This window comes from Mixophyes fleayi, chromosome 9, assembly GCF_038048845.1.
Source record: "Mixophyes fleayi isolate aMixFle1 chromosome 9, aMixFle1.hap1, whole genome shotgun sequence".
Classification (NCBI taxonomy): Eukaryota; Metazoa; Chordata; class Amphibia; order Anura; family Limnodynastidae; genus Mixophyes; species Mixophyes fleayi.
Genome location: NC_134410.1, coordinates 65096701 through 65123380, shown reverse-complemented (window position 1 = coordinate 65123380; position 26680 = coordinate 65096701). Strand labels below are relative to the sequence as shown.

Sequence of the window (26680 nt, the reverse complement as noted above, 5' to 3'; positions counted from 1 at the left end):
TGAGTTAAGTAATGAAGGGCCAATGTGGACAGATGTGTGTGTTGCAGAAAGGGTGAAGGAAGATATAGTTCGAAAGATAATGCCATGAAGGGAAAGCAAGAAAAATAATTTGGCAAACATTGGAAATTGGAATTAAAATAGCAATAAATACTAGGGATGTGCATCGGCGACTTTTGGTGTCTCGTGTTTTGTGTTTTGGATTCGGATTTTCGCGATGTTTTAGGTTCGGATTTGTTTCGCAAAACACCTGCCGAAAGGTTTTGGTTCGGATTTAAGGTTTTGGATTCGGATTTTTTTTTAAAAAAAGCATAAAAAGTTAAAAAATCAAGTTTTTGGGCTTATTTTCACTCCTACGCTATTATTAACCTCAATAACATTCATTAACAAGCATTTCCACTAATTTACAGTGTATTCTGAACACCTCACAATATAGTTATTAGTCCAAAACGTTGCAACGAGGTATCTTTCTGGACTGCGTAGTGGAGTGGTCCCCACAATATAATAAGAAAACCATCAACTGGTCTTAATCGCACCAAAAAATGTATCTGGACTGCGTAGAGGAGTGGGTCACCACAATATAATAAGAAAACCATCAACTGGTCTTAATCGCACCAAAAAATGTACACGGACTGCGTAGAGGAGTGGGTCACCACAATATAATTTAAAAACCCTGAACTTGTATGATTCGCACCAATAAATGTATCTGGACTGCGTAGAGGAGTGGGTCACCACAATATAATAAGAAAAGCATCAACTGGTCTTAATCGCACCAAAAAATGTACCTGGACTGCATAGAGGAGTGGGTCACCACAATATAATTTAAAAACCCTGAACTTGTATGATTCGCACCAATAAATGTATCTGGACTGCATAGAGGAGTGGGTCACCAAAATATAATAAGAAAACCATCAACTGGTCTTAATCGCACCAAAAAATGTACCTGGACTGCATAGAGGAGTGGTCACCACAATATAATTTAAAAACCCTGAACTTGTATGATTCGCACCAATAAATGTATCTGGACTGCATAGAGGAGTGGGTCACCAAAATATAATAAGAAAACCATCAACTGGTCTTAATCGCACCAAAAAATGTACCTGGACTGCATAGAGGAGTGGTCACCACAATATAATTTAAAAACCCTGAACTTGTATGATTCGCACCAAAAAATGTACCTGGACTGCGTAGAGGAGTGGTCACCACAATATAATTAATAAAAAACCCTCCACGGCTCTGAATTTCCCCAAAAAAATTCTGGACTGTAGTGGGGTGGCCCCGGTACTAAATTTGTTACCAGGGCCACAACATCTCCTCCAAGTTCCAAGTGTAGTGTTTATAACATATTAACACTACACTAATTCTAGCACGTCAAACCCTCTTGTTTTAAAAAATGACAGGGCATTTAACTTTTGATTAAAGTTTTTGAATTTGTTGACATTTTCTTTTACTTTTTGAACATGGCAAACGACTGTTAAATGGTCACATAATGCCAAAAAAATAGTTGCAAGATGGAATTGTCCTTGGGACCTCCCACCCACCCTTATGTTGTTGAAATAGGACATGCACACTTTAACAAACCAATCATTTCAGCGACAGGGCCTACCAAACAACTGTGGCTGAAATGATTGGTTTGTTTGGGCCCCCACACCAAAAAAACAATTCATCTCTCCCTGTACAAAATAAACAGGCTCTACTGAGGAAAGATGTCGTCCTCATCCTCAACCTCTGATTCCTCTCCCCCTACAGTGTGTACTTCCTCCTCCTCACACATTATCAATTCGTCCCCGCTGGACTCCACAACCACAGGTCCCTCTGTACTATCTGGAGGGCAGTGCTGTACTTCATTGAGGAATTGATTATTCATTTTTATAAACATCATTTTTTTCAACGTTGTGAGGAAGCAACCTCCTTCTCCGCTCACTGACCAGGTTCCCCGCTGCACTAAAAACTCTTTCTGAGTACACACTGGAGGGGGGACAACTCAGGTAAAGTAGAGCCAGTTTTTACAGGGGCTTCCAAACTGCCTTTTTTTCCTGCCAGTAACAATATGGACTGTCTGACATGTCTATTTGGATGGTGTGAGCAAAATAATCCTCCACCATTTTTTCAATTGTGACAGCATCCAATGCAGCGACAGTAGACATGTCTGCAATGGTTGGCAGGTCCTTCAGTCCGGACCAGATGTTATCAGCATCCCCGCCAGCGGCTCTTTTAGGAAAACTGAGCTTTTTCCTCGCAGCCATAGATGTGGAAGAAAATGAGAGTGGAGCTGTTGGCATGTCACGGTCCTCTTCAGAGGACAATCTCCTGACCAGAAGGTCTTTGCACCGCTGCAGACTTGTGTCCGCTGGAAACAGAGACACAACATACGCTTTAAACCGATGATCGAGCACGGTGGCCAGAATGTATTCCTCTGACTTTAAAAGAGTGACCACCCTCGGATCCTGGCAAAGCGTACGAAGGTCTTCATCCGCTTTGTTGGATCGCAATGCTTTACCAGCTCCTCCCTCACTTTCTCCAGCTGCTTCTGCAACAGCCTGATCAGGGGAATGACCTGACTCAAGCTGGCAGTGTCGGAACTGACTTCTAGTGTGGCAAGTTCAAACGGCTGGAGAACCTTGCACAACACGGAAATCAGTCTCCACTGCGCTTGACTCAGGCGCATCCCCACTCCTTTGCCTATGTCGTAGGTGGCTGTGTAGGCCTGAATGGCCTTTTGCTGCTCCTCCATCCTCTGCAGCATATAGAGGGTGGAGTTCCAGCGCGTCACAACCTCTTGTTTGAGGTGATGGCAGGGCAGGTTCATGCTTTTTTGATGTGCCTCTAGTCTGCGGAAGGCACTGGCTGAATGCCAAAAGTGTCCAGCAATTTTGCGCGCCACCGCAAGCATCTCCTGCACACCCCTGTCACTCTTGAGGTAATGCTGCACCACCAAATTAATGGTGTGTGCAAAACATGGGACGTGCTGGAAATTGCCCATATTTAATGCCCGCACAATGTTACTGGCATTGTCTGACACCACAAATCCCCATGAGAGTCTAAGTGGGGTAAGCCACTGGGAGATAATTTCCCTCAGTTTCTCTAATATGTTGTCAGCGTTGTGCCTCTTATTAAAGCCTGTATTACACAATGTTGCCTGCCTTTGCACGAGCAGCCATTTTGTAGATGCTGCTACTGATGTTGCTGTTGCTGCGGAAGGCGATGCATCTACCCAGTGGGCTGTCACAGTCATATAGTCCTTCGTTTGCCCAGAACCACTTGTCCACATGTCCGTGATTAAGTGGACAGTGGGTACAACCGCATTTTTCAGAGCACTGAGGACACTTGATCGTACTTCTCTGTACATTTTTGGTATCGCCTGCCTAGTGAAGTGGAATCTCGACGGGATTTGGTACCGGGGACACAATACCTCCATCAACCCTCTAAATCCCACTCCACTGATGGCGGACACCGGGCGCATGTCTAACACCAACATTGCAGTTACAGCCGCAGTTATACGCTTTGCAATAGGGTGACTACTATCGTATTTTGTGGTCATGGCAAAAGACTGTTGGACGGTCAATTGTTTTGTGAAAGACTTAGCGATCTTACGACTTCCCCTCTGGGAAGATGACCGACTAACAGCAGCAACAGCAGCAGTGGCAGTAGTAGGCGTACCGCTGCAGGATTCCTCGGATGAATCCCGTATTGGAGAGGACTCAGTCTGGCTGCTGACTTGGGCTGCAGGACTCAATCTGATGGAGATCGTGGAGGAAGTTGACGAGGAGGGTGTTGCTGGTGTGTATCCAACTGGACCACGGGATTTAGGTGTCCCTGTACCGATGACGGTCCGAGCCCCAGTTCCTGAACTAACCACTGAACTATGAAGGTTATTCAGGTGACGTATAAGGGAGGATGTCCCTAGGTTGGCAAGATCCTTACCCCTGCTTATTTGAGCTTTACATAAGCTACATATGGCCATACATTGGTTGTCCGGATTTGGATAAAAATAACTCCAGACCGAAGAGGTGCATTTTTTGGTCTTCTGACCAGGCATGACGATGGGCTTATTCATCCCATGGACATCAGCTGTTTCCCCCCCTGGTGCCTCATTTACAATAACCACATCACCATCCTCATCATCAAGTTCCTCCACAGCGCCAGCTACATCATCAATAGCCTCCTCCCGAGCCACCTCTTCCCATACAGTGATTGGAAGGTCAGGCTTGACAACCACCAACACCCTTGGACTCGCCTTGGGGATTTGTGATAATTTCTCTTTAGAAGGCAGAGTTGTTTGCTGTTTTGTTGCTGACAGCATAACTCTCTTCAATTTTTTGTAGGGGGGGGGAGGAGGAGGAGGGCTAAGATCCTTGGGTGAAGATGGACCACTAGTCATGAACACGGGCCAGGGCCTAAGCCGTTCCTTGCCACTACGTGTCGTAAATGGCATATTGCCAACTTTATGTTTCTCCTCAGATGATTTTAAGTTTCTCTTTTTGCTTTTTTTTTGAGAACTTGGGCTTTTTGGATTTTACATGCCCTGTACTAGGAGATTGGGCATCGGGCTTGGAAGACGACGTTGATGGCATTTCATCGTCTATGTCATGACTAGTGGCAGCAGCTTCAGCATTAGGAGGAAGTGGGTTTTGATCTTTCCCTACTTTATCCTCCAAATTTTTGCTCTCCATTATATGTAGCACAAGATACTGTAAAATGTGTGAACTTGGTAATATTGCAGTACCAATGGGCTTATACTGCAGGATTGGTTTGGCAAATTTTGTTGTAATTAAAAAAAAATTAATTAGTTTTTTGTATATTTTTTTTATAACTTTTTTACATTTTTTAAACACTTGGGAATAATGGGGAAATAACTATGCCCTTAGATGCACATACCACAGGACACAGCACGACTGGACTGAACAGGACACAGCACAGGACCCAGCAGCATCACTGAACTCAAAATTAACAGAGCACAGCACACAGCACCACTGGACTGATACTGCAGAACAGAGCACAGCACAGCACGAGATCTACCAGAACAGAGGACCACCTAACACACCCTCCCTCTACCCTGATCAATGCCCGAGTGAAGATGGCGGCGACTAGCGGGGAATTTATAGGTTCCGAGTATCGCGAGATCTGACAACGGGATTATGACTCGGAGCCTCGCTTTCAAGTTTTCATTTGGCGCCAATACCCGGATCTGTCTCGGATCTGAATCGGATCGGCAACGTTCGGGTGGGCTCGGATTCAGGAAATCCGAGTGCGCTCATCTCTAATAAATACAGAAATTAAATAGAATTACCTAGTTGTAATGTCCTGTGCAATCAGAAGTAGCAAAGTAAAGATGCAGCAGATCTAGATTATTTCTAGATGTCTTCAATTGTTGTTCAATGTTTGTTCAACTGTCTTGTTTAACTGTATTTTCTAAGCATTTTGGTACTGATTCATTAAGGAAAGTTAAGTAAAAAAAATTGAGTAAGTAGTCTCCTGGACAAAACCATGTTACAATGCAAGGGGTGCAAACTAGTTTTCTATTTTGCACATAAGTTAAATACTGTCTGTTTTTCATGTAGCACACAAATATCATCTTTAAATTTCAGTGTGCAAATAAGCTATCAAGTATTTGTGTGCTACATGACAAAAACAGATAGTATTTAACGTATGTGCAAAATAGAAAACTAGTTTGCACCACTTGCATTTTAACATGGTTTTGTCCAGAAGACTACTTACTCAATTTTTTTACTTAACACTCCTTAATGAATCAGGCCCTCATATTACGTTGCAATGAGTACTTTAAGCAGAAAAGGGGAAATTTAAGAAATTCGCAATTCAATAAGGAACGGAAAGTCGAAAAACATACCCACCTTCAGTCCTTTACGCCACGGAATATAAGATGCAAGCGATCATAATCAATTAGCTCATATTAGCCGTATTTTAACTTCCGCTTCTTTAAGATAAGAAATTTGCTACATCATGCCAAATGTGGGAGGTGCAACAAGTTTGTTTACAAATGTTAAAACACAATAGGTGGTGTATTTATGCAGGACAGTTGTAACCTCATTATTCGTTTCCAAACATACATGTTTTGTGAACCTGGAACAAATAACCTTGAAGTGTTTTTAATGAGCTAAATCCACATACCTTCTTATTCTGTTACATGAAAGATCGTGTAATGCGGCGGTTCCCAAACTGTGCGCCGCGGCTCCCAGGGGTGCCGCGGGCCAGCCATAAAAAAAAGAAAGAGCACATAAACTTACCAATCCGCCGGGCGCCGGGACCCAGCAGCCTCCTCTCTCCCGCAGCTGTCACTGAATATCGACGTCAGTAACAAGCTGCTGCGGGAGAGTGGAGGCTGCTGGGTCCCGGCGCCCGGCGGATTGGTAAGTTTATGTGCTCTTTCTTTTTTTATGGCTGGGAGAAGCAGAGGAGGACAGCGGGCAGCGGAGGAGGACAGCGGGCAGCAGAGGAGGACAGAGGGCAGCGGAGGAGGACATAGGGAAGCGGAGAAGGGCAGAGGAGGACAGCGGGCAGCAGAGGAGGACAGCGGGCAGCAGAGGAGTACAGAGGGGCAGCAGAGGAGGACAGCGGGCAGCAGAGGCGGGCAGCGGAGGACAGAGGGCAGCGGAGGAGGACATAGGGAAGCGGAGGAGGGCAGAGGAGGACAGCGGGCAGCAGAGGAGGACAGCGGGCAGCAGAGGAGGACAGCGGGCAGCAGAGGAGTACAGAGGGGCAGCAGAGGAGGACAGCGGGCAGCAGAGGCGGGCAGCGGAGGACAGAGGGCAGCGGAGGAGGACATAGGGAAGCGGAGGAGGGCAGAGGAGGACAGCGGGCAGCAGAGGAGGACATAGGGCAGCAGAGGAGGACAGCGGGCAGCAGAGGAGGACAGCGGGCAGCAGAGGAGTACAGAGGGGCAGCAGAGGAGGACAGCGGGAAGCAGAGGAGGACAGAGGGCAGCAGAGGAGGACAGCGGGCAGCAGAGGAGGACAGAGGGCAGCAGAGGAGGACAGTGGGCAGCAGAGGAGGACAGCGGGCAGCAGAGGAGGACAGAGAGGCAGCAGAGGAGGACAGCGGGCAGCAGAGGAGGACATAGGGCAGCAGAGGAGGACAGCGGGCAGCAGAGGAGGACAGCGGGCAGCAGAGGAGTACAGAGGGGCAGCAGAGGAGGACAGCGGGCAGCAGAGGCGGGCAGCGGAGGACAGAGGGCAGCGGAGGAGGACATAGGGAAGCGGAGGAGGGCAGAGGAGGACAGCGGGCAGCAGAGGAGGGCAGCGGGCAGCAGAGGAGGGCAGCGGGCAGCAGAGGAGGACAGCGGGCAGCAGAGGAGGACATAGGGCAGCAGAGGAGGACAGCGGGAAGCAGAGGAGGGCAGCAGAGGAGGACAGCGGGCAGCAGAGGAGAAGAGCGGGCAGCAGAGGAGGACATAGGGCAGCAGAGGAGGACAGAGGGCAGCAGAGGAGGACAGCGGGCAGCAGAGGAGGACAGCGGGAAGCAGAGGAGGGCAGCAGAGGACAGCGGGCAGCAGAGGAGAAGAGCAGGCAGCAGAGGAGGACATAGGGCAGCAGAGGAGGACAGAGGACAGCGGGCAGCAGAGGAGGACAGCGGGGCAGCAGAGGGGGACAGCGGGAAGCAGAGGAGGACAGAGGGCAGCAGAGGAGGACAGAGGGCAGCAGAGGGCAGCAGAGGAGGACAGAGGGGCAGCAGAGGGGGACAGCGTGCAGCAGAGGGGGACAGCGTGACAGAGGGCTGCAGAGGGAGCAGTGTGGCAGAGGAGGGGTACAGCGTGACAGAGGAGGGGGACAGCGTGACAGAGGGCAGTGAGAGGTGGCAGAGGGGGCAGCGTGAGAGGGGGCAGAGTGACTGGATGCATAGGGGGAAGTGTGACAGAGGGCAGAGGAGGGGGAAAGTGTGACAGAGGAGGGGGACAGTGTGACAGAGGGCAGAGGAGGGGGACAGAGGGCAGATGAGGGATACAGCGTGACAGAGGGCAGAGGAGGAGGACAGCGTGACAGAGGAGGAGGACAGCGTGACAGAGGAGGGGGACAGCGTGACAGAGGGCAGTGAGAGGGGACAGCGTGAGAGATGGCAGCATCAGAGGGGGCAGAGTGACTGGATGCAGAGGGCGCAGTGTGTCTGGATGTAGAGGGGGCATTTTTGCATACAACTTAATAAGTATTTCTGTCCTGACCTAAATACTTATTACATTTTTTTGACCCAACTACTTCTAAAACAGGACTGCTCAGTAATTATTTTGGAGGGGTGCCTTGAAAAAATTTGGAGACTCTAAGGGTGCCGTGAACTGCAAAAGTTTGGGAACCACTGGTGTAATGGGTTTGTTTGTGTTTGAGTAGAACTGAGCGCATGTAGATGCAAATGCATGTAATTTGCTAGCATAAACAAATAAGCTTATTAATATAAAAAAAATAATATATGCTTTAAAATTGTATCCGGGCCATAACAAAGTGCATAGCGTACTCTTCCATAATCGATACATAGTAGAGTACCTACTATCTCCACACCGAGAAAGGGCATGAGTCACGAATTGAACTCATGACTCCATTGTTGGAAGGTGGATTGGCTAACCACTAAGGCAACATTCATTTTGAAAAACGAGTGAGAAGCTCAGCAATACAGCATGCATGCTTCAGATGTAAATGCTAGATAATAGTACTTCAAGAAAAAAAAACAACACAACACAGCCACTGTTCATTATTTATCAAAAATAAATGCCAGTTAACATCTACACAGATATGTTAGTGGTTAGCACTTTGGTTTCACAACACTGGCATCATGAGTTCATATCTGTGTGTGTCTAGCAAAATGAAAACATGAGGTATTAGTTCATATTTTGATCAAAAGACTTAAGCCTGCATCATTTGTGTTAAAATATTGCCTTTTTTGTCATAGCAGTTGTCCATCAAGCCTATTTAAGGCACATTTGGGTGTGGCTCACAAGCCAGCCCTTGCTAGATGTAAACCCCTATACCTGGGAGGTAAGTGCATTTGATTTTAACTGCATTTTAATGGTGTTTAAAGCATATAGGTCAGTGTAGGACCTGCATGTAATGAGGTACCTTTGACGTTGGGATGCAGGCTTAAGTCTTTTGATCAAAATATGAACTAATACCTCATGTTTTCATTTTGCTCGACACACACAGATATGCAGTTTAAAGGATAAACGCTGACAACTGTCTTTTTGTTTTGTATACATATATGGACATTTATATTGCCACGCAGCTGGTACCCCATACAATATGGGATATACCGAGCGCGGGCTTATTGCCAAGCAGCTGGTACCATATATAATGTGGGATATACCGAGCACGGACTTATTTTTCTGGGGTTTACTTTGACATTTGAAGTAGATGTACAAGTGACATTTTAATCTGAACTCATATTTAGCGTTTACATACCCCTTCAATGCCAGATGGTTTTGTATACGTGTTAATTTGGTTTGTCATTTGGCATATACATTCCTTAATGATCTGGGCCCAAGGTCACCTTATGTGTATGATATTACTAAGAATGGACTCCCTTTTCGAGGGGGGTTTGTTGTGAAATGCAATTAGCATCTGCCAATCCTACCTTGTTTTCTTCATCTCCTGCTTGTATGCCTTTTCTGTGTGGAGTTACTGTTCTCGCCATGTTTTTTTTAAATTCCTTCCTCAACTCCATTTGGCTTCATCAATCAAAGTATGTGTGTTTTGTTAGACTGTAAGCTCGATTGGGCCAGGGACTGTGTACTGTGTTCTCTGTACAGCGCCTTAGATATGCTAGTTAAATCATTAATAAATTAAGATGTAGTGCAAAGGGACCAATGTAAATTAAATATTAAGGTATATTCTAAATGCCAACCCATTATTGGCTAAAATAACCTCAACACATTTCTTTTAATTAAATTACAAAAGACAGACACAATATTTTTTTCTAACAATTTTATAAATGGTCAATTTGAACAAAAACAACAGTAAAAATTTTGGGATAAAATAGTAAAAAAAAAAAAACCCAGCAATTTGGTATATTTGTTTATTTTATGCCTATATTTTAAGATTTTGTGGATGAGCGCCTCGTTGCTTTGAGGACTTTCATCCACAGCCTGGGCCTGGGTGTCTTCTTGAGCTGTTGCTAAAAAAGAAAAAAACATGCTTAGTTAATTGGTCAAACATATATTACTTCATAAGGGTGTACATTGTCTCATTTGCCAGCATCAGCAGAGGCATGAAGTGTTGCATAACTTTACATTGTTTGGTATGCTAAACACAGTACTAGGCAGTGGATTACTACTTTTGGGTGGCAGATATATTTATAGCTACACATTTGTGTGGTGCATGGGGTTTACTTGAAACCTCCAAAAATATTGTTATATGTTATGGCCATTATGGATGAAAACTGTAGAATGACTAACTAGCTGTTTGAAAAAGGGCATGTGATTTTTTAATGATTTTTGCTCAACTACAATGTGACTCAAAAGGAATACATTTCGTAAAAGTATTTAATTTCCATACTTACATTCACTCCTCGCCCCCTTCAAAACTGCCTGTGTGGCAGGCACCTCCTCCTCCAGGTCCACCTCCACCACTGCATCTGCCCCCAACACTGGTGCACCCTCTTCCTCCTCCACTACTGGAGCACCCTCCTCTTCTCCTCCTCCTCTGCCTCCACCTGTCTGGCACGATGTCTACGGTCTGTTAGAATAAATATATAAGTGTATTGTTCAAAAATTAACCTGTTTAACAATTATACAGATGTAGTCAGATAATAATGTGATCAGACATTGTGAATCATTTTTTTGGCAACACAGATAAAGCTAATTTTTACCAGAAGGAGAGAAACATGACAGACATACACCACTTTCATATGGCCTGTAATGTTTGCTTTAGGCTTAGGATATGTGGACTGTCTCAGTTTTACTCAGTAATTGTCAAATAGTCGTTTTTGGGGAGAACATCAGAATTCAAACAGCCAGATAATGACTGATTAGGGACATATAATACAGTAGGTATTTGTTTGACCTGCTAATATGTGACAACCTTCTAAGGGCAACTGTGATCGAGGACATTATTTTCAAAGATGGCGTTCAATTCTTTTTGCAATATAACACATCTGCCACTGTAATATTATAAATATTTTTAAGGTAATGTCACCAAGTTGCCATAGTAGGTAGCACTTCTGCCTCACAGCACTGGAGTCAAGAGTTGAAATCCAAAACCTGCCTTAATGGTCTGGAGTTTGTCCCTCAATCATTAAGAATCTACATGTTCACCCACCAAAATTATGAGACAGGGGCAAAAGCATGTTGCATTGGAGGGGGAGTTACATTTCTAGTCTGGAGGAAGATTGATATGTAGGGGTAGGCCATGTCATGTGATTTTGGTTAAAGATTTTTGAAAATTAAACCAAGTAGGTTTAAACACGAATTTATGTGAATAATAGAGAAATCACATCTCCTAATGTCCTCCATGAGCTCATTCAAGAGCTACGGTTGGCGGCGGCGAAGGTCGCTCCAGCGACGCTGTAACTGTACAACCATCCGTCACCTATTAAATCTCAGCCGGATATATCTGCGGACCCTTCGATAGGCCCGCAGCTTCAGCTCATTGCTGATGTAGCTTCCCGAGGGCATGCTGTCCATACCCTCGGTCAGCACCCGCAACTCCCTGCGTGAGAATTCTGCAGACCTCATTTTATTTTTCTCCAACAGCTACTCTGCAATGCTCTGCACTCTGACTGGTTCTCTGAGCACGTATGGGCGAGCTCACGTCGCACGTGGTTCTTTCCTACACCTGTGTGTAAAATGGCTGCCTGTCATTCTTAGCAGTCCTAGGCGGGAGAACGGAGCATTGAGACGAATATTCTGTGCTATGCAATGAGGATGACTCATGTACATCTGGCCTACCATTAAAATCTAGATTTAAATGCACCCGTGCTCTTCCTTCACTCCTGCTCATTACCAAATGTTTTGTGGCAGGGACTTTATGCTATTTGTTTTTGTGACTTCTAAAACATTATTACAGTAAGTACTATTTTATGTGATATGTTTCAATAGATAGAACATTTTTGCCTCAGAATAGGAAACAAACTTGTTAGGCATAAAGTAATGTTACTGTGCTGATTTTGCTCTATATGCACAGGCAAATTGTCAGGCCGTAGGCCTTCTGAGGAGTACAATGGAGCAAAACACTAACCGGTATTAGCGCCACCGATCTAGCAGGTGCGGAGTCTAACGTACCCCTGGTGTTCGCCAGGGACCCAGGGCCAGGAGGTTTGGACTTTGCTGCTCAGGGTACGCAGGTCGCGGTCCTACTAGCCAGTTGCCGGTGTAGTGTAGAAGGGTCAGACGGTCCGGGTCGAGCCAATCAGGAATCTACGGTACCAGGGAGAATCCGAAGGGGTAGTCAACAAGCCGAGGTCGCAGAACAATATCGGTCACACAGATCAAGGGGTAGTCGCCAAGCCGGGTCACAACAGAGAGCAGGAACAGTAGTAGCACTAATCAGGAGAAGGGAGCAGGAGAACCAGGATACAAGGAACAAAACCTGTTACTCTGGCACCCTAATGGCGCCAGAGCCAGGTTTGAATAGTGCAGGCAAAGAGTTGATTGGAGGAGCCAGGAGGTGGGGAAGAAGTGAAACAGGAGCGAGAGAGGGCGCATGCGCCCGACCGGCCTCCAGAAGCGGAAGCCGCAGCGCGTCCGTTGCCTAGTAACAGAGCGCTGCGGCCCGGAAGGAAAGGCATCCGTCCCCGACTGACAGGGAATCAGCGGGGACGGCGCCCGACACAAACATTTATAGCAACACTCTGCTAATAGGTTTCCTAAACGAAACCTAGGAGTAAGCAGACTATAGCATTGTTGGTTTGATTAATTGAAATGTATATAGCCACTATCTTTGGTGTCCCAAAAGCATGTATGTACAATATTGTCTACACTCGCAATCATCCTTATGCCTCTCTTTTGCCCTCTCCTTAGATTTATAAGCACATTGGTTCCATAGCTTTGCTCTGCTCAGGAATCTGACTTCAATATTGGTGAGCTCTCTGTGCTTCAAACACTGCAGATTAGTAAGTGATAAGAATGGAAACTGTACAAATGATCTTCATTTATCTGGGCCTCAGAAGAGGGTTGAGGCTCCTTACAGTTGTTTGGGAAGTGTCTGCGGCTAATCTAAATTACAGACACTTGTATCTATAAAGTTAGCAAACTTTCTTGTGTGGACTTTTTAACTGCTGCTGTTTTGGTTACTCACTCCTTTCCTCTTTTGTGGTGTTGCATTTGCCCATTTTTTAAAGGATTTGCTTTCAAAACCTATTGGGGTGATAACAATATAATTAAGGCATAACTGAGTATTGGAAGTGTTTTGCAAATGATGAATCTGTGGCTTACGCTATCCCCCTTTTTTACCTGTTTTATAAGTTACAGGTGTATATTTAGAAGGCACAAGCATTTATATATTAATATGCATGTACTTGCAAACTATGTATCTAAGGAATGCATGGTTTAGCTTAAGCATGCAATAAAGTCGATTAAGGGGGTGGGGGTTTTCAAATTTGCAAAGTTTGCCATTAGTGTTTGATTTGTTAATGTTCACACTTGATTTCTATTATAGCTAACAATGTCTGATGCTGGGCCCAGCTCGTTCCCCGGTCCAGTGGAAAGAACCAGGCACCGCCTTAATTTTACGGAGCAGGAATTACAGGTGCTTGTCGAGCTAGTGGTGGAAAAATTCCATAAAAGCACCAGACGACTTGCCGCCTTTGAGAAATCCCGCCTATGGGAAGAGGTCACCAATCAAGTGAACGCCATAGCTCCGTGTTGCTGTATGCCCCATGAAGTCCAGAAACAGTACTATGAAATTGCTTGATATAACCCACAATTACATTTTGATGCCTCGAAACATAGTACAAGTCTGACGACTGTGACATTGACACATATTGTGCCTGTGTAAGTCATCTGTCTGTCAAGCCCTTTTTTTAACTAGCAAATGCCCATGGTTGATTCAAAGTGTACTTATACAAATTTACAGGTCACTTTCGGTCCATTATCCACCCTGGAAAAACCACACACATTTAACAGTGTAGTTATAGTGTGATTTCTGTGTGTAAATAGTAAATTGACACTTATGTACCATGTTTTTGGCTATCAAAACATTTGGAGACGAATATTTTGGTTAAATTTCGACAGCTGGGCTGACTGTAAGCAAAGAATAAAGAAGAAAATAACAGACGGAAAGAGGCACGATCAGCAAACTGGTGGGGATCCACCTGAAGACCTGCGCTTAACACCCATAGAGGAGCGTGCAAGTGTCGCCATTTCAGAGGAGTCTCTTGGGGTGGGCCGAATTGATACAGGCTGTGACCCACCCCAACACGGCCACTATCTCCTAGGTACATCAGGAATATTTAATATTTCTGTCTGTTAATGTTTATGTTGTGTTTAGGAACATGTGGCACCTCTATCAATATGTGCCTTAATGCAACCTTTCTAGTCATACTCTGTTTGTGCACCACATAATAGGGAATGACATGTCCACACTGATTTGAAAATGTGTTAATCTGTTGTTCTAATCTAATTCAAAACATAAATATGGCTCTTTCCTAATGTCCAAACCACATATGCTTAATAGACATGGCTGCTAGTTTTGAATACCAAGGCATGTTTGTTGCTAAATTCCCTGTAGTCTTAATCTTCAAAATGGATGCATCACAATTGCCCAGAATTAACATTTGTGCAATGAGCATTTTTTAGGTTGCTTAGTTTAGAAGGTAATTTTTAGTTTGATTTACTTTTTCTCTATATACAGAACGTGAGGCGGAGGAGGTGTCTGTAGACATTCCAAAAGTGGGGGGCCTGCCCGTGATGCGGAGTCCCTTCGGAGTGAGGATGCTCGATTCTTGAGGCAGAAGACACTGTCGCACATAAGTCACCATTTTGAATCCACCACTCAGTCCTTAGACATACATGTTGGTGAAATTTCCACAACCCTCACCCGTATGGAGCACAAATTTGACAACCAACTGACCACCTTAAATGCTACACTCACAAATATTGCCACCCTCTTGTACAAAATCTACCAGGATAACTCACAACGCCCACCACTAACTGTCACTTCTTCACTATTTCAACTCATACCACACACGCTACCTTCTCTACCCCAGACCATAATATTTCACACATTTCCACTTCTCCGGCTCCTTCCCCTTCTGTGTGTCACGACTTGCACTCTGCAGCTGCTGTCTGCAGTGACTTTATTGGATTCATTATGTATTCTACTTGTAGTACCACTGCCCACCAAAGGGGCCACTGTGCTACTTTGATCATTTCCCTTGATTACTGAGAGTTGTGTCACCTGCATGAGGCCTATATAAACCTGCCTGCTTTATATGGTCTGGGCCAGATCATCAGGTCATTCCTATGAGCATTCCCTGTGCTCAGCTTTTGCCTGCTAGCTGGACTCCTGCATATTTCTTCATTGAATTCACTACTGCTGTTACCTGTGTCCTGGACTCCTGCATCTTCAACCATTATACCTGGTACTTGTAGTTCCACGCTGCCTGTTGAAATCTACTATTGCAGTTACCTGTTGTTTCTCATCTGCACATTGAACTGTCTCGTGAGTTACCCTGTCATCTGTGTTTCTTAATAAACTCATTATAACCACTTATCCCCTCTCCGTGGTCATACCTGGGAAATCCTGACACTGTGGCTCTCGCACCCTCCACGGCACGTCCAGCGGTAAACCCTGCCTATCCCCCTGGCCCTTTGTCATGTCGTCAGTCACACCCTGCTGACCAAGAGAGCTCCGATGCTTGCTCTGAGCCCTCCACATCATGGGTGACTCAAAGCCAGGCACAGGTTGTGAGACCTTAGCGGGCAAAAAAAAATGAAAAAAAAATAATGTTTTTATTTTTATAGTTTTACAATTTAATGTACTATGTGAAATACATAGATATTCTAATTACAACTAAATAACACTTGATTTTATAACTGTTTGGTTGTTGGTTATTGTAGACATATTAGGGTTTCAGGGCAAATTCCAACATATTGGCATTTGTCAGTACATTGTTACATCAGTACACTGAGTCTACATCACTTAGAGCACTCATTTACAAGTGTCTTACAATACATTTCAGTTTCGAAATGGGCCTGCAAAGTGTTTGCAAACTCTAATCCTATTTCTTATTTGGACAAAATTTGGGTGGAGTGAAATCATACACATACCCAAGCATCCACCCACAGCAAGACAATACCCCCAAACTCCAAAGTACATAGTAAACTACGAGGAATATTTTAGGACACTCAAATTGTTTGCTCCACAGGGCCAAGTGTGTAATGTCAGAGTACACTACAACATTTAAAAGTGAATATCATGGATGCTTAATTGACACATTTCTGACCAATCTCAAAACATTTAGACCTGTCTATTCCGTATTGCGTGGTCCAGAAATGTATGTACTCCTTGGATGTAGTGCAAGCAAAGGTTTCATTGTCCTGGACTCTGTGTTGCATGTACATGTTTATTTTTGGCTCTTATGTCCCTAATTTTGTACTTTGAAACAAAAACCATTAGGTAGTTTAGCCTGAAAAGGTCGCCTTCTACTGTGCTTTAATTGTTACTTGTGTGGTGTGAAGCCTGAGACATTTAGTAGATTGTGGTTAAACTGTCATACTGTAACTTCGCTTCTAGAGACATCATTTGCATCACTTGCAGTGGATCATGATTTGTGTGAGGGAACGGTGTCTACCAAATGCTGATCAGCCTACAGTGTTCCCTGGTATGTGTGGAAATACTTCCACCAAGGCAGATATCCTACTTTACCAATGGTATCTTTAATTAATGTAACACCAACAACAGGCACAAAAACAACATATGGTTCAGGAATATCAATTACAGGTATGAACAAAGAACACGAGACTTGTACATACAATACAATGCTTGTACTATTATGGACATCTTTGAAAATCCAAATAAAGGCTTACTCTTTCATGGTAGTGCGAAGCCCCAGTGCCTGCCAGCAGGGCACTGGTCCGGCTTCACTGTTCCCTTGCTTTTGGCAAGCACACAGAATCACCAGACCCGGGGTAACTTTAGCCAAAAGAATAGGAACAAGGGTCATCGCAGTCCTTCTTCCAATCTTCATCCTCCATCAGCTGGCCGGAGCCATTACCTCCTACAGCAGCCAGATATTTCTGAGCAGAGCCTCAGGCTGTAGGGGTGTGTTGAGTGTCTGCTGTGTCTCAACATATTAAGGCATAGGAATACAATACACATTTCATAATTAGGATGATTACATCAGGCACAGAAAGCCACCCTGTTGTGCTTGTAAACATTATCTAGTTTGCCTAGTGATGTATCTTAAAGCACAATATTCCAAGATTTTTTTGTTAGCCTGTAATGTGTTACTAATTAGCAATGTTAATAGCAGGACTAAATATGCACAATCTATATAAATGGTTACAGCATAATGTAATTTTGGCTATTCACTCCATTGTTTTTGAAACAGAACACTTGCCTGACTAGATTTTAACAGAGGACAGGTCACTAGCCCTGGCTAGATCTCCTGTTGTTTATGTTAACAAAGATAGGTAAAGTTAAGCCAAAGTCGGCGAAATCTGAATATAGAATTATTGATGTTTCTACCGATCGAGAATACACATACACTTACCCTTTAGCCAGAAGTGAACAATAGGAAGCCTCAGACTAAAATGAATACATGGCCTACAGTGTAATAGATAATGTTACACCGTCTCATATATGACCAGTCTTAAGGATCATATCCAACCACAGTATGGTGCTGAGCACAGACATGCTACGGGAATGAAAACAGACTTACTGAATTCCCAGTGTTAATGTGTGCTAGGGTAGACACTCTAGGGGGACATGGGGATAAAAAGTACATCTTTAAACGGTATAGGGACAGTTTGGTCCTTGAGTTAACTTGTATTAAAATATATTAGAAAAATCCTTATGGAATAGGTGGAAGATTTGGAGTAGGGTTAGGGCTTGTCCGAGTCTAACTGTACAAATTTGTGTTGAGTGCTTTGCGTGGACAATGTGATTTTGTTTTGCATATTTGTGTTAAATTTTTGATTTTTCATTTTTTGGGTCTCCATCGCTTTGTGACATGGTTGCGCACAGTTAGCAGTGCTTTCCTTTCCTTTATAACACAGTCCCTCTAGGTCACAGGATGGCCATGCAGCAATGGCATATTCCTCGCCTAGTAGCTACTTAGGCACACAAAACTTTGCTTACTGAATGGAGATAATTATTAATGCACCTGGGTGGAAACCCCTATGTTGGGGGTGGGGTTTGACATCTCCCTAGGGATTGTGTGCCAGTGGTCATTACTTACTGCTTGCTTATCATTCTGGAGTATGGCCACTCTGCTGTGTGAGGAGAATAAAATTGTTGCCTCATAGTGCTATTATGTCTAACACTTTGCAAGTACTTGTGATACCTTACATTTAGACACATGTTGAAGCAGGCATTGGTCTTACTATGGAAAAAAGTGGCCCAACCGATTAATTACACACACACTTACAGATCCTACTTGCAGATAAGCCAGATTCAGGATGAGAATAAGTCTAATGTTTGTTTGTTTCCCGAATCATTCGCAATGTGAATGCTATTGAAAATCAATGTTAACTTCTGACACCCAGATACGAAATGAACATTTGAGTTAGATCAGTACTGCTTGTCCAAAAACGCTAGTCATCTGATACTGTGAACACGTTCACATTATATATTCTGTCCGGTTACATCATTAACCATCGTCAGCCCAAAAAGTTTGAACAAAATAAAAAACCCAATGCAAGCAGCCCACACAATAATGGCCATTAAACACCAAGGTCGTTCAGGCTAATACTTACATAGCTAAGTGTAAGTGACAAAGTGCAGGTTTGTTGAGATTTCATGTTGGTGAACATAACAAAATTCAACCAAAGTCAAACGTCTTGTGTCCCCCAGATTTTATCTGAAAACAACAAGTTCCATATATGACTGGTGTGTGCAAGATCACAATCTGTGTCTTCACCCACAATTTAGTATGCTTAGAAGTGTGTGTATATGTGTGTGGCTGGAATGGAACATTTCATAACTGGACAAAAAACAATATAGTTGATGTGTAGCAGTTCAAAAAGACCTTAGGAAGCTAGTCAAATCTGAAAAGGCTGGATAGTGTCATTGTTTGACTGCTGGACAAAATCAGATTTAATGGTATTGTTGATAAGGACTCCCAACAGATGCTGAACTTGCGTATGACACCAAGGCATTGGACTTGATTGTGTGAACTTTGTGCTTTGCATTTGTCTGTGGCCACGATTCCGAGCAAAGTGGTGATTGTGACTGGAGTCTAATTTTTGCATTGTGGTTTGAACATGTCCTAGCCTAGGAAGTGTGGTGGGCAACGAATCTAACATTTAAGGACCCTACTTTGACCTCATTTACAGAGGTTACTGAAAAATATATAGGATTAAGTTCACATGCCATGTTGAACTTGCAAAATACAAAATCCAAACACGTGGACCAAGAAAAGAGAGCATACATACTAACCACACAAATATACCTAATATTAGAAAGTACAAACCCACAAAATAAAGTGTGAGTTAAGGTGAAGGGCTGTATGTGGCTAATGACAAAATAAGCAAGGCTGCCTACAATAGATACTACAAGTATACATGTACCTAAATGGGCCCCAAAGGACTATGGAGTGATTGTTGTGTATGACAAGAGGAAGAGCAGCATTGTGTAGTAAGCAGTAGATACTTTTTTGTGACTGATTGCTGAGACTATTGCAGGGTCATATTTATTATTAACAGACATTATTAAATATTTGCAGCACAATACATAGCAAGTAAGACAGTGGTCTTTGACATAAAGTTCCTTGACTGATGAGCAAACATTCAGGGCTAAGTGAAGAAACACATAGGCATGGTTGTAGCATTGGATAAATACTTCAACGTATGATAAGACACGAAATGCAGAGCTATAAAATGCATGTCATCTTTGGCTGTTTCACCACTTCAACAAATACATAGGAGGGAGACAGTGGTGTTTGACATAAAATTCCTTGAATGATGAGCAAACAATCATCATCATCATCATCATAATTTATTTATATAGCGCCACTAATTCCGCTGCGCTGTACAGAGAACTCATTCACATCAGTCCCATTACTAATAAATTAGAATTACCTCAAAAATATGTATCAATGACATACTGCCTGATGTTGGCCTCTTCATCTGATTCCCGCGGTGTGGCTTCAGGCTCCCCCACCTCGAGCCCCACTCCGGATGGCAATATTGTGAAACACCACACACAGAGCTATGATGTCACATACTTTACTCGGCCCATACATCAGTGCACCACCAGACCAGTCAAGGCATCTGAAGCGGGTCTTTTAATAGACCAAATGCCTGTTTAATAACCGATCTGGTGGCTGTATGAGCCGAGTTATATGCAACCTCACGCTCTGTTTGTGGGCTCAACATCGTAGTGAGGAGCCAAGGGCGTAAGGGATAAGCATTGTCTCCTATGTAGGATGAGAGGAAAGACATAAGAAACAAACATTAATACACTGTAACACAAACAAATGACCACCCTCAAAATGCTACCATTCAAAAATGTTTCTAGTACATTATAGCAAAAGCAAATTGACAGCTAAGCTAAGTTACCTTAAATAAACAAAACATTGTAAACTAAACACATATGGGAAAACACAAACCATAGGAGGCTGAAGGATTTTTACAATGTGTCTTCTACATTATTTCGGAGGGTTGGCATGGCCAATATCTATCTTACATGCAGTGAATACTTTTAAACTAATCACCTCTTTAACAATTTAAGCAAAACAAATATAATGTAGCAAATAGAAAAGACACATTTCAAACCAACTTGTAGAGTTTACTAACGTGTGTAGCAAAATAGCCACTTTCAAAACATTATGTAACTTAGATGTTATGTCTGTTTATGAAATCTGGCTACATTACCAGGAGCATTTAGAAACGTGGACAATTGAAATAATCCACAGTTTTGTGACAACTATAAAGAAAGGTCACATGCACTATATGATACAATGTGGAAACATAGCATCTGAGGATAAAGATCACATTCAGAGTACAGTAACTTTGAAGTTGATAATTGTTGAAAAAGGTTATCAATAAATTGAGTAAATACATTATTATAATTACCAAGAAGCCACATGTCTCCATGATGGATCTTAACTTAAGAAATTGTTATCATACACAACGGAATTTCCTTCGTATCTCCCTCTTCTGGGAATTCGCAGAGAAAATTTTCATAAGATCCCCCAAAAACGGCAGATCCGATCGCTAATGAATCAGGCCCTTAGTGTAGAAAACACACGTCTGCCGCCCACATATTGTTCATAGTGTTCATATTCTAATAAACACTTGTTCATCGCTATTATCCATGCTTAATAATGATTGATTACATGGAGGTAAAAAGTGCTAGAAATCAACATATAAAAAATATAATTGGATAATAAATAAAAGTTAAAATAAATAAAAATAAAAGATCACTATCAATGTTTTGATAGTGATATGTTTACGACATGAAACCTGTTCATAATGCATTAAAAAATGTATTCAATAACTGCCTGTGTTCTAATGCATTAGAATAAACAACATTGTCAGGTGTGTATGCGACTATGGGGAAGATTCAATTAGATGCAAGGTTCCGTTGTAAACTATGATTATACACAAATTACCAGCAATTACGGCAAATAAAACTTTGCTTCTTTTTGCTTAGACCTCTATAAAATGCAAGCAGAAAAAGAGCAAAGATCATTGCCAAAGCATCCTGCATAACCCACAGTACACAGAATCACTCTGCGCATGCACAGAACAGACTAGTATGGCCAATAAAGAGAGATACGGACATGTATGCAAACAATGTGTCAAAGTCAGATAATTGGATATAGTCATTTCAATTAATATCTAACAACTTGATTGTCCTTGTCTGAAGTTATGCGAATAGTAGGCTACGGCGTGGGGGAGCGTAACTAACCGCAACACGTGGCAAACACTTATACACGTATTTACACGCACACCTTCACTTGTAATTAGCTCATATTAAATGTAGTTGCAATACATAGTTATTTATGTCGAAATATAGCAATGTTTATGGTTGATAACATAAACTTATATACACGTTAGTGAGATCTAAGGTTCAGATCACAGGAAACATATCATATCTGGTATCATTCTAATCCCCAATTTATTCGCAGACGTCCGGTTCAATCGCCAAACGGATCGTTATGGTAGTTATAGATTGTAGGGAATATATTATTAGAATGATACTGTCTGTGTAGTGCAAATAGACCAGTTTAAACCAGTTCTGGGCGGGAAGATTGGAATGCATCTCCAGGAGAACTCACCCCCACCCTTGGATATTATCGTTTGAACTGGCCAATGACCTGCATTGCACTGGAACTTCCTGAAGCCTGAACCTATGGAAGCAAGCCACATCATCTGTATTGTTTTCACTGTATCACTGACTGTATATAAGTGGGGGCTCTGGGACCAGTGTTCACTCTACTTCACCATAGCCTTCAGACCTGAATGACTGTACACTGGATCCAGAGCGCCTGCTAAAAGTAACTGTTGTACTTATTTTATTCTGCTACTTTTGGCTATTAAATCACATTGTGCTTTGGAACCACATCACTGGAAGTGGACAATCGTTATTGGATAGCAACTAGATGTGCATAACAATTTGGGGCTCGCGGCGGAGGTTACACTACCGGATGATTTGCAAAGCCTACGAATTCGGTTCCTCAACAAAGGGTGGAGACGCGTCATAAGAACGCAATGTGTTCAAAACCTGTTGTTCATTCTGTGTTGTGAACCCGAATGTCCATTTTTGCATAATCTAAGGAGTGCTAACTTGAATCTAGTGACAAGAAAGAAAACGGTTTCTTTTTATTGTAATTTGGTGTTTTAAATGGTTGATTAGCGTATGTGTACTTCCTGCATTGCTTATGTGTATTTCCGGTATTGTTAAAACCTCTGAAAAGATATTACTATTGTTTGGGAAATTGATTTTCTACTCAGAAAACAAGTGTGATTGTGTAATTAGAAAGAGTTGATTTATTGTCTTAGAGAGACAGAGTATCAGTTGCTGTCTAAGGAGGCAGATTGCACAACTGGTGATCGGTATACGGGGCAGGTTTACTGGTGGCGAAAAGAGGGAAGTTTTCGCAAGCTCGCACAATAGTAATTGCAGCACTTACTGATAATTAGTATCTTTAAGCGTTGCGATCGGACTGCACAGTACAGGGACTGTGATTGTGATTTGGAAGAGCAGCTGGAGACAATTACACTGGTAAGGTGGGTAACCTCAATTCTACCAGTTGGTAATAAACTGAATAAGCAGATTTGTTGGAGAGACAGGGTATCGAGGAGCTGATACTTCTGTGGTTCACGTTGATATTTCTATGTTAGGTGTTCCTCGTTGGTGCGAGAAGAAGTGAGTGGACGCAGCTTGAGCAATCCATCCACGGCCGTTAAAGATCTCTAGCAGTAGGTGCGTGTTGCAGAGTGTTGGAAGAATTTGCTGGAGAGATAGGGTATCGAGGAGTTGATATCCCTTTGGTCCACATTGATATTTCAGGTTCAACATGGATGCTAAGCATACGCTAGAGATGGTCGATGTTATGCCTAAGAAAGGGCCGATTGGTTCGGCAGGTTTCTTATGTTTAAGAAATATGGTGCATACGCAACGGCGTACTGCGACAAATGGGTCAAGATGACCAAGGATTGTGTGAGGCCTTTTCCAAAGATCGGTAGTTTCAATTCAGAGGTATTGAATAATGTTAGAGATAAAGTACGGTTGATTAAATCAACAAAAATGAGAATTGAACATGATGACTGTTTAAAACTGTGGAAACTAGAAGGGAACACATAGCAAGGTAGCACGCGCACAGCGGAAGTAGGCGTGGCAAAAAGCGCGCGCACAATGGAAGTAGCTGTGGAGAAGCGCAGAGAACTGAGCGCAAGCGCGCCCCCGACGCTATATGTGGTTGGGGGTGTAAGTACAGCCGTTACCAAAAATGATAAAAATGAAATGAACAAGTTATATCCTAATTTAAGTCAATTTAAAACAAATATTTCTGAAGAAAAAGATGAACCCACTGTAGTTTCAGCCATTGCCCATGCTATTAACATACTGGAAGCAGACAAGGCAAGGTAGCGGTCCCACCAGCAGGGGCAGCGGCTGAAATAGGTGAGACAAGTGGAGTAAGTACAAGGAGGGAGAACATTCATGGTACTGAAGCAGCAATTCCTGTGATTAATTCTGAATATAGTGATTCGGTTGGTACTTATCCTGTCCGCACATGTTATAGCAAATGCTGCATGGGAAAGTGATCGTCAGCGCTAGGGGTCAGGTCATATCTGTATTCTACAGCCAGTTAGGTTAACTGAGAGTCTAGGAGAAGAACCTACAATGATAGTTGACATAGCTGGTATGAAACAAACTTCTTGTAGATACAGGGACAACCAGATCAGTGATAACTTGTTCTTTAAATCTACAGGTCACTAGCAAACCTGTTCCAGCTATGGGGGTAACGTGGAGAGTGTTACATTACCCTTTACCTAAACCTGCAGAAGTTACTATTGGGCCTCTGCACACCAAGCATTCATTTCTCTTTGCTGCAGCGGCTCCTACTAACTTACTGGGCAGGGATTTGTTGTATAAAATGGGATATGTCATATACTGTACTCCTGATGGTGTATTCCTAGATATACTAGGGATGGTTGCACATGAGGTACAGGACATTTTAAACACCTCACAAAGGTTAATGATACACTCTGCCATTATAGAACAAAGTCCATCTCAGGTAAAGGAAATGTTACTGCAAATACCGGGTTCCCTATGGAACCAAGCTGGACAGGACACTGGATTGATGGCAAATGTAGCTTCTGTGTTGGTTAATCTAAAAAGTGGTAGGATAGCTCCAAAAATCCCACAGTATCCATTGAAACCAGAGGTGGAATTAGGGGTGTATCCTGTTATTGAGAGGCTGTTGCAACAAGGGATCTTAATTCGTGCATCCAGCACAGCCAATAGTCCCATTTTCCCTGTGAAGGAGAGTGGGGGGAGGAGCTATAGCCTAGTCCAGGACTTAAGGGGAATTAACAAAGTTGTTGAGAGCCAATTCCCCATAGTGCCCAATCCAGCCATCATCCTCATGCAGATTTCACCGTCTGCCAGTCACTTTACTGTCACTGACCTTTGTTCTGCCCTTTTCTCAGTCCCTCTTCACCCTGTCAATATCTTTTCACATTCTCTTATAAGGGGGTGCAATACACATGGACCATGCTTCCCCAGGGGTTCATTGCGGGCCCTAGTATTTTCTCCCAAGCCTAACATGACTGTTTACAATCCTTCCAACCAAGCAATGGGTCTGTTCTGATTCAATATGTGGACGATTTGTTGTGCTCTTATTCATTTATGGCTCTTATTCATTTATGTCATGTTTACATGATACTAAATTGTTGTTGCTTCATCTCTCGCAAACAGGGCACAAGGTTGCAAATGACAAGTTACAGCCATGTCAGACTAAGGTTAAATACTTGGGACACTGTCTCACCCAGGGGCTAAGACACTTGACAAAGGACAGAATCGGGGCAATACAGGACATGCCACAGAACCAAAAGCAAATCTGTACCTTCTTGGGGATGAGTGGATACTGTAGATCTGGGTTTTTCTATTCTAGTGTTACCATTGCAGGAGTTAGTCTATTCCACAAAACCAGAGCCTGTCATACACACAGAGGTGTAAGAGCAAGCATTCTTTAATCTTTAAAATAGTCTGACTATTTCCAGTTACTGGAACATGGGGGCTGTCGGTCAATCTCACCAATACAATCAATGTAACTAATGTGCTTATTTCTTTCTTGTTGTCAATCTCATAAATAAAAATGTTAAAAAAATAAATAAAAAAAAATAGTCTGACTAGAGCACCTGCATTGAGAATACCTGATTATGAAAAGCCCTTTGAGTTATACTGTATGGAAGCTGATGGTTGTGCAGCAGGTGTCCTCACGCAGAAACATGGCGATGCCAGCAGACTGGTAGCATACTACAGTGTACAATTGGACACTGTGGCAAGATCACTCCCAATGTATCTAAGAAGTGTAGCAGCAACTGCTCTTCTGGTAAGAGTGTAGACCGTCTATACACCTCATGCGGTATCTGCTCTGTTAAATTCAGCTCAAACCAGACATGTCTCTTCTGCTAGGTTCACAAAATGGGAACTAGCTCTGATGGCACCCGCAAACATCACTATCAAACGGTGTAGTACTTTAAATCCAGCTACATACCTTCCATTTGTTCCTCGAGACGCACAAAGGGTGGGAGGTGAGGAGACTCTGGTTGGGGGTGAGTTTTGCAGGTATACTCATATACATGGGCGGGAGTAGTCATAGCCAGACTGAGAAGGGAGAACAATGCACTGGTTACGCTGTTGTAGACGATCAGGATGTTGTAGAAGCTGAACCACTTGGCCCACCTCACTCGGCCCAAGTGGCCGAACTAGTAGCACTAAGAAGAGCATGTGAGTTGACAGAAGGTAAGTCAGCTAATATATATACTGATTCTAGGTACGCCTTCGGGGTAGTTCATGATTTTGGGGCCCTTTGATGTCTTAGAAACTTTACGACAGCAGCAGGCACATCGGTA

The 26680-nt window shown here is 43.1% G+C and overlaps 1 long non-coding RNA gene across 1 annotated transcript; it reads right to left on the bottom strand.

The window, feature by feature from the left end:
• Positions 1 to 8772: 8772 nt before the first annotated feature.
• On the bottom strand, positions 8773 to 15836 carry LOC142100717 (uncharacterized). The gene is made up of 3 exons (XR_012678887.1): positions 15662 to 15836; positions 10492 to 10667; positions 8773 to 10107 (listed from the first exon to the last, which is right to left on the bottom strand). It is a non-coding gene; the product is annotated as an uncharacterized LOC142100717 (long non-coding RNA).
• Positions 15837 to 26680: the final 10844 nt, after the last annotated feature.